Source organism: Coffea arabica, chromosome 5e (assembly GCF_036785885.1).
Source record: "Coffea arabica cultivar ET-39 chromosome 5e, Coffea Arabica ET-39 HiFi, whole genome shotgun sequence".
NCBI lineage: Eukaryota > Viridiplantae > Streptophyta > Magnoliopsida > Gentianales > Rubiaceae > Coffea > Coffea arabica.
In genome coordinates, this window is record NC_092318.1 from 39791018 (window position 1) to 39799937 (window position 8920).

An 8920-nucleotide genomic window follows, 5' to 3' on the forward strand; every position below is an offset into this window, starting at 1 on the left:
CAGTCACAAGACGGCTCTTAGAATTTCCACTGCATTCAAGTTCGGGGTTCGAATCTTGAGGAGGGGGAAGGGGTAGCGGTGACAGTGAAGGATGGAAGAGGGGAGGGTGATGGCGGTGGTGGGTGAAAAAGAAAAGGTGGTAAGATTTTTTAAAAAGTTGTTTGTGTTTTTATAAGTTATATTTGAAATGTGTACTTGTAGACACCAAAATTTTATCATTTTATTTATTTTAGTTAAATTTTATTTTATTTTTATTTACTTGTTTTACTTCTATCTTTTGGAAAAAAAATCATTTTTAGAAAAATCAAAATGGAAAGAAAAGAAAAAAGCAGAAAAGAAAAGAAAAAAAGATGAAAAATCAGTTTTTGCCAAAAAAAAAAAAAGTTGGGTGGAAGCCACGCGCGCGTGCATTGCTGCTTCTTCTTCAATTGTACAAACCCAGAAGAAGGAAAAGCCACAGTACAAGATGCAGCTGGCATCTTTGGGAGCAAATTCTGGTTCAATATTCCTTTCTTTTTCTCTAAGTTTTGTGGGTACAAGATGCCACCTCACCACTAGATTCCATCAAACAGCTGGCAAAAGATCAAATGGGCAAGAATGAAACTTCAAGAAAATCTAGATCATCAGGGCCCTTGCTGGTAGGTTTAATGGGTTGGTTTCGTTTAAAAGGGAGAGGACGAAAACAAGAGAAGAGGGGAGGCGGAAGAAAGAAAAACAGAAAGAAAGGAGCGAAAAGAGAGGGAGAAAGAGAAAGAATTTGCAGAAAATTTTGGTAAAAAGGGCTGATTTTCAGCCATATTTCGGCTCAAATATCTCTTTCATTGTAGCTTAGTTGAATGAAATTTTAATTTCTTCTTAATCTACAAAGTTAGAGAATCGACTTTTATTCACAAATCTTGGAGAAAAAACATCTGTAGAACCGTCGAATCTGGCCCTGAATGGGCTGATCCCGTTTCACTGATGCATGTCCAAAGGTTCGAGAAGTTGACTATAGCTGCTTCTTTTGCCTGTTCCCTTATTCTAGTTTGATCCGACAACCTTCATCAGGTACTCCCCTAAACTAATGCTCTGGTTCCTTCCATTTTCGTTTGCTATTACATTCATTTGCTGTTCTCTTTCGTTTCCTTTTGCTGCCATTGGCTTGCATTTTTATGTTTTATCTAGATTTCCTGTTCTTGATTTCCTTCAATGTTGAGTTACGATAATAGGATATGAGGTAGTCATTCGGTTTCGTGTGTTTAAGGATTGTTTGAAATTTTTGTTGAGTTGATGATAAGCTCCCAGGAGTCGCAGAAGAAAGTTGCAGAACGGAAAAGGCTCTTCGAACCAGTTGCATGGGTTTTTCCAAAAATTTCATTTTAACCCCCAACTCCCGGATAATCCCACTACAGCCCAAAAACTTTTGCAAATAAATCATTTTTAGGCCTTTTAATCTTAAATCTTCTTTTCTATGTTTTAAGTGTGCTTTTCAGTTAATTAATTCTGGATTTTGGGATGAAATTAGACTTTAACATTTTTATTTCAGCTATTACTTTGTTGGATTTTGGTAAAATAAAAGGGGAATTAGATTTGATTCGTTGTTTGGGTCATTGGGAATTGGATTAGGCACTTTTCTTCTTTGGGTTTGTCTTGGGTTGGAGGGGTTAAAGCCTATTAGTTTGTTGGATTATTTTGGGGTCAGAATGGTTGACTGGCCCGCTCCTTGGGCTTTGGGTTTTTATTGGGCTGGGAGGACTTTCGGCCCAAATAAATAAGAGAAGTGGCCTCGTGGCCTGTTATTAAGAAACCAGAAAACGAAATTTGCATAACAGTTCCTATACTTGTTTATAATTATATTAAGGCTCTAAAACCTTTGATTTCTTTCAATTCGGTCCCTAATTTAACTGCAAATAGGTTCCTAAACTTTATTTTTCTTCAATTTTGACCAAATCTTTATGAAAATTACAAATTAACCCCTAAAACTTTCTTATTTTTAATTAGATCCCTACTTGTTTTAATTTTTTTGAATATAGGTTGTTTACTTTCATTTAAATGTTTTAATTAATCAATTTCATTTCTTTACATGTTATTGTTTTTATTTGTTAATTAAATTGGTGTGGTGATGATTTTTGTTAATTTTTGAGTTAAATAGGACAATCCAATCCCTCATTAGCTACTACTTCAAAGGGAGGTATTCTCTTGTGTTATTTTTAAATCCTCTTATGTGTTCCTATATGATTTTATATGTGTAATTGCATGTCTCTTTTTTTTGAATTATTTTATTTTATTATTTATTCACTTTATTTGTTTTTAATTTTGTATAATTTAATTTTTGATTATTTGAGAGGCATTTTATTCACTTTATTTGTTTTTAATTTTGTATAATCCATTTCTCTTTATTTATTTTCTAAAAATCAAAAACTCATTTTCAATCAAAATCAATAAAAAATTCATTTTTATAAACCCGTTATTTTATTTTATTTTTTTTAAAAATGGGGCGCAACAGTACTTTTGGATTTGTTTGTGGAGATTGTTATTGTAGATTTTGCAAACAAAAATAGTTTGTGAAAAAATAGACTAATCCAAACGAAGCCACAGTTTTAGTCATCGTATTTTTAACAAGGTTTAATTTTTGTCTTATTAAATGACAAATGTGCCTCCACTGGCTAAATGAAAATGGTCATTTCAAGGCTAAAGATTTTTATTTTATTTTAATTAATTTGTGGAAAGTCAATTTACATATATACTTATAGGTAATTTGAAAACAATTCTCATTGCAAAAATTAAATGCCAAAAATAATGAATGATTGCAAGAGTACAAGTCCAATATACTAAGAATTCCAATTCGCAAGTGGGTTTTTAAATACTAAAAGTTTGTATTTCAATGAGTTGTAGGGTATAATATGTTCCTTGTGTACTATTATTGTACTTATGGATATGCCTGTCACTACTTCAGAAATTGGCGGATGCCGAACAGGAGTAACGAAGGCAAAAAAAAAGAATCCAAGGAAATGACCACATAGGATTAAAAGCAAAAATTTATGGCAGCTTGACAGGTTGTCGATGCCCGTGTAATAATAAAAATAAATCTAATTGCCAATTAAAGTAATCAAAATCCGATTCCAAATATTGTAGCAGGGACTCTAGGTGTGCAATGGGTTACTTGATTCACTTTATTCCCGAAGAGTTTGCTTGATCCGATATACCCGAATGGGATGGCATTTTCACAAATAATTATTAATATGTAAACAGGGCAAGTAGAGTCATATCCTCAGGGACTGGAGATATTTGTCTCTTTTTGATATTCAAAGTAACAAGGGGGGATTTTTTTTATAGCAATGGCAATAAGTAAATGGTTCGAATAAAAATAAATAGCCAACAAAAGATTAAATGACAAATTACTAAAATTAGAGTAATAATAACTAAAGGTCTAGCCAAGAAATAACTTCAGCAATGGTTTATCTAATTGATCATCGATACAAAGATAATTCCAATTATTTACTAATAAATAGGTTATAACTGTCAAACAAACGATGACAGTCAACCCCTCCTTACTGTGTCAGTGATTAAGGTACGCCCGTTAATCACTGCTCTAATTGAGAAATAATCCTAGGTACGCCCGTAAGATTTAATTCCCCAATTGCCTTACGTGTTGGAGGAGCCCTATTCTAACAAAATAACGCACTACCAGGGTTATTTTATATTAGCCTGCGTATTCCCCTGACACAAACCTAATCATGCCAGTTGTCACTATTTCAAGGCAATTAAACAATTACGGATTTAATATCCCAATTGACAATAGATTAGCAAATCAACTAATTATCCGGATCCAAGACAATCAATTAATTGAACAACCATAAGCACGGTAATCAGAGAATATGTGAGTACCAATAAATAAAAGAAAAAGATAAAATTAAATTGATCTCACAATTTAGATGAACCAAAGCCTCCATTGTTTCTTGACTAGAAAAGGGATTTAGTTCATCCCTAATGAGGAACACCCTCACAAAGCGGAAAGAACAATTGCGGCCTTTGTCATTGATCGGGAGAATTCAATTTGCTCGAATTACAAAGGATGAGCCAGCCACAGCGATTGATTCAATTGTTTCTAATTGTCCCAGACATACGAGGCAGGAGAGCCACAAAGGACGAAAAGCAAACGTCAAAAAGAAAAGCTACAGGGAATGATTTGTTTGTCTTTCTAATTGCATCTGACATACGAGAGGTAAAGCTACCCAAAAACTAAAGACAAAAGTCAAAAAGCTAGCTACCAAGTAGTCCTAGTTGTCTGCTATTTCTAATTTCTATCTAATGCCTACTGCTCCTCTGCGGCGTCCACCTCTGCCAAAGAAGAAGACTCCAGCCCTCCTTTTTCTCTTGAATGCTGTCTTCCGTAAATTACCAAAAAGGGGTCGCGTCTTAATATTCCAAAAATACCCCTGGATGCCTGCTATTTGAACTCTTTCCTGGTGACTGTCGAATTAGCATTTGTTGTGGTATTTTCGTTCTACTCCCTGTAATAAATGCAAATTTTTAAAAATGAGTAGAATCTAACAATTAATCCACATCAGATCAGGCAATAGGGGAAATTAATAATAAAATAAATGATAAAATTGTAACCTATCAATTTCCCCTACACCTAAACCATGCTTGTCCTCAAGCATAAGAACAGTAAACAAACACCAATATTTGACAATGACTATTGCTCCATCTACCTTATTGCCAAGATACCAAGAAAAACATAAATCAAGCATCAATGGCCAAGTCCAAGAAACACCACTCCGGTTAGCTTCTAAACCACAAACTCCTCCAAGTTAAGGCAAACTAGAATAAGAAGAAGGAATGGTCGCTTAACATTTATCAGCAAATGATCCAATTATTAACCAAAATCTCAACAATAAATTCACAAATCGGCAAGCTGGCTTTTATCATACACTGACACAATCTTCACCCCTTTTTTCACGTTTTTCCACTTTTCTCTCTTTTTCTTTGATTTTTTTTAGTTGTTTTTTTTCTTTTTAATAGTAATAAAAGACTTAGTCTCCAGCCATTAGAGTCTTTTGACTCGAACTCCAACATTTGTTAGATGAAAGAGCCCGGTTACTCAGCTCCAATCGCCATGCGACCGTATACTCATAGCAATTATACTTTTTGACGCGAGAATCGACACTTTTGGTGAAGATCCCCGGTTATTTAGTAGTAACAACTAGCGGAATACAGTCAACTCTTATTTACAACCAAATAACACAATAACTCACAATATCACAAAGAAAATAGCTGCAGCTAGCCTCATTGTTTTCAAACATGGAGAACTAAAGTTAATCACTGGACCAATTCATATGAAAATCCCAACAATCATTCCCAATACCTAGAAAAGTTAACCAAAAATTAGAAGAGTCACACAATCACCAATATTCACCAAAGAGATGTTCTTGGACTCAACTACATTAACTTGATATACTTTTATTACTAAAACTTGGCAATAGTAAAATTAAACTCAACAATCCAACATCAAATCTTGGCAGTCATAGGAGAGCAGATCACTACAAAAAAAGTAAACAAAAACTAGACAAAAAACAAACTAAAAATAAAACAAAAACATCTGAAAAAATAAAAACTAAAAATAACAACACTATAGTCGATCCCCCCCACACCTAAATAACACATTGCACTCAATGTAACAAAGAAACCGTAAAACCAAGAAGAAGGGCAACGGGACCTCCCTGAAGTCGTCAAAATAGCAGCGGGTGAGGCAGAAATTGGAGTGCAATACCCGCGTAGTGCATAAACGCCGCCAAATTCTGTGCCATGTTTGCCACGTTGGCGTCAATGTTGGTCACCCGAGTCTCCAATCTTTGAACTTGCGCCTGGAGTTGGTTCCAGCCATCAGCCCCCTGGGGTTGGAGGAAACTGAGAGGAGGTAGACGGGTCATCACCAGCAGCAGAAGATCAGGGAAAAAAGGATCAAGGGGGAACTCGAGTCGGTCCCGGGGGAGTAACCTCCCAATCGCTGTCACCCTCCCGGACCAAACCCATTTTCTCTAGACAAGGAATGTCTAAGGGCTCCATTTGACATGCTACATGCAAATCATGGTTAGAGAGATCAAGCACATGCAAATTAACAGCCACATGGGTTATATATGACCCAAGAATCAGGGGGATAATCTTTTTAGACAAAACAGATTTGAATTGAAAAACGAGCTAGCACCCCAAATTAACATTAATGTTATTATGCATGTACCAAAAAAAGAAAAACTCTAGTTTAGGCAAAATGCCCGAGCTATCTCGCCTACCCGAGAAACTATAGGCCAAGAAACGCTGGATATAGCGAGACGCCGGGTCCTTCAGATAAGAACTCTTAGACTGACGAGGGTCATAATCAGCACGGTCTACGGACATATCCTCTCAAATATACCGATAGTGGGAGAAAAAGGGCTCTATATAGTCGTACGCACTCTCGGCATATTCATGGGATTCGGCATAGGCCTGATCAATAAAACCAAGGGCTAGATTGCAATCAGTAATGGAGTGGTGGAACTCTTAACCCATTAATCGAAAACGATTGACACTAGGGGTAGAAACTGTGTAACCAGTGGGAAGGTCGAACTCAAATGTGACATAAAACTCCCTAACCAACTCTACAAAAGTCGGACGGTAAACAATATTAGAATAGGGACGTCACCCAATGGCTGCAATTAATCGATCAAAATCAACCATAATATTCAAAAGACCCAAGGTGGTGGCGTCCCGATATCGGCAGGGAATAATCCGCTGTTCACAACAAGCAGCATATCGCTGCTTGTCGGCGGCCCTGGTGAAGTTCAAATTATCCCCAAAATGTGAAGAGTCAGAAATATGGACGCCTTTTTACCTCCTAAGGCGAGCCCTCCTTCCGGAGGAAGAAGGGTCATGCGAGGGGTCAGAGACGGGAATGGAGGGCTGGGGTGGGGGTAACTGAGAGGTTCTAGGTGTCCTAGATCTAGAGGAGGACCGTGGCCTCACCATTCTCTCCAAATGTCACTCCAATCAACAAAGAGCACAATTGCAATTAATAAGTACTGACGATCCTAATTTAGCCAAATGCAGAAACATTGCAGTCCAAAAGACTTAGTAGTTGAAGTTAATAAACAGAATACCCCAAGCAAGTCAATGAGACGCAACCAATCAGCACTAAGCAATGGAAATGTCACAGTAGCCTTCCATTCAACAAACAGACGTCGAAATTACCCAACCAACGGCACTTCAATGGACTCAAGACAGAAATCAACAAAATAAACTCAAGTGATACCAAAAACGTCCCCGAACAATCAACAAATAATGACAAAATGTGCTCACCCTAAAACCCCAACAAATGTCATCAATTTGACAGTCCAATACACAACTCAACTAAGAGCAAATAGATGCACAAGGTTTTTAGCTTTCAAACAAGAGTCGACCAAATAGAAGCAACAAATGTAGTCAAAATATCCCAACCAGTACCACTGGTGCACCTACAGATAAGAAACAACTCAAATGGCCAACCCAAAACACCGACAAAACCAAACAACACTAATCAGAACCAAAAATTAGAAGAAACAGAAATGGTGATCAATTTCCAATTAACTCCCCAATCACCCCCAAATAAATGAACTGTCAGAGGTGCCATCAAATATTAACTCCAAAAGTGCAATATAGGGCAACCAATTAGGAAAAAGGCAACAAAAATTAACGAATGATAGTCCCAGATGAATAAATTGTCGGTAGGAAGAATAGAATACTTCCACTTGTCAAAAATGGATAGGTGGGAACGGCGTGGCTATGGGTGGCGTGAGCAACGTCGTCCAGCAGTTGGCGATGGCGAGCGAGCTGCTGGGCTCGCTCGTGGCAGCGATCGTGGGGGAGCGAAGCGCATCAATTGGCTGCTGCGGTGTTGGGGAGAAGTCGGCACCTGCCTACGACGGGCGACGGCAGTCGTACGCGAGGGGAAGCGAGGGTTGCTGCGTCCCGGTGGTCGCGCGACGGAGGGGAGCTGGGGGCTGCTACGGAGAGGTGGGAGCTAGCTGTTGGGGCTGCTGGCAATCGTGGGTTGCTGTGGAATGTGGGCTGGCGACTACGTGCGAGCAAGCGAAGTGGGAGAGAACGGCGGCGAGCGACGGACGCGAGGGAAGAGAGAATGAGGGTCACGCGCGAGGTGGCGCCAGCTGGTCGCGCACGTTGGCGTGCGACGAGGTGGTAGGTGGCAGCACTCGCGAGGTTGGACGGCGGACGGCGGTGAGGTGTGATAGAGCAATTATTGGGCATCTTTTGTGCTATTATTTGGTCATAATTTTGGTTACTTACTATGCTAAGTATTGAGATTTTGCTCATATTTGATATTTGTGTAAATTGTAGGTGGTTGGTGTCAAAAGTGCTCTCTCGAGGCAAATTTCCAGAAGACTCTTTATTTCCTGGTGTGCCCACGCCAGAAACTGAAACGATACACCTAAAAGACGGACCCCGCAGGTTTGGCAAAAAAAAATAAAAAATTAGGAAATCAAAAGGGCTCGTGGGCCGTGAAGATGCAGTGGATTAAAACTCATTTCCTAAGAGGAAGTAGGAAGCTCTGATGCTTTCTTTCTTTTCGGCGGCTACTTAGGGATTTTTGGGGGAAAGAGAAAAGAAAAGCCAGATTCACATGGGCAAGCAAGAGAAAGAGGAGACCAAGGGTTTGAAGGCTACAAAAAGAGCTTTTGAGCTTTGACAATTTTCAACGGCGGCAATCTGCGACGAATAGTAGAAAAGCCAAATTTACGTGTGATTAATAGTTTGGCTTTTGCTTTTTCCTGTCAGACGATTTTGCTCTTTATTTTTAGCTTTTGGATGATTTCCTTTAAATGTTGTTCGCTGCTTCAATTTGTCTCGAGTACGAACACGAAACCTAAAGAAAAGCCAGACTTTCCGTTTGACTCCTTCATTATTTTCA

General features: G+C 38.5%; 1 long non-coding RNA gene across 1 annotated transcript; it reads left to right on the plus strand.

Annotated features, from left to right (window-relative positions):
* The first annotated feature begins 627 nt into the window (after positions 1 to 627).
* LOC140006559 (uncharacterized) lies at positions 628 to 8920 on the plus strand. The gene is made up of 2 exons (XR_011814234.1): positions 628 to 8234; positions 8350 to 8920. It is a non-coding gene; the product is annotated as an uncharacterized lncRNA (long non-coding RNA).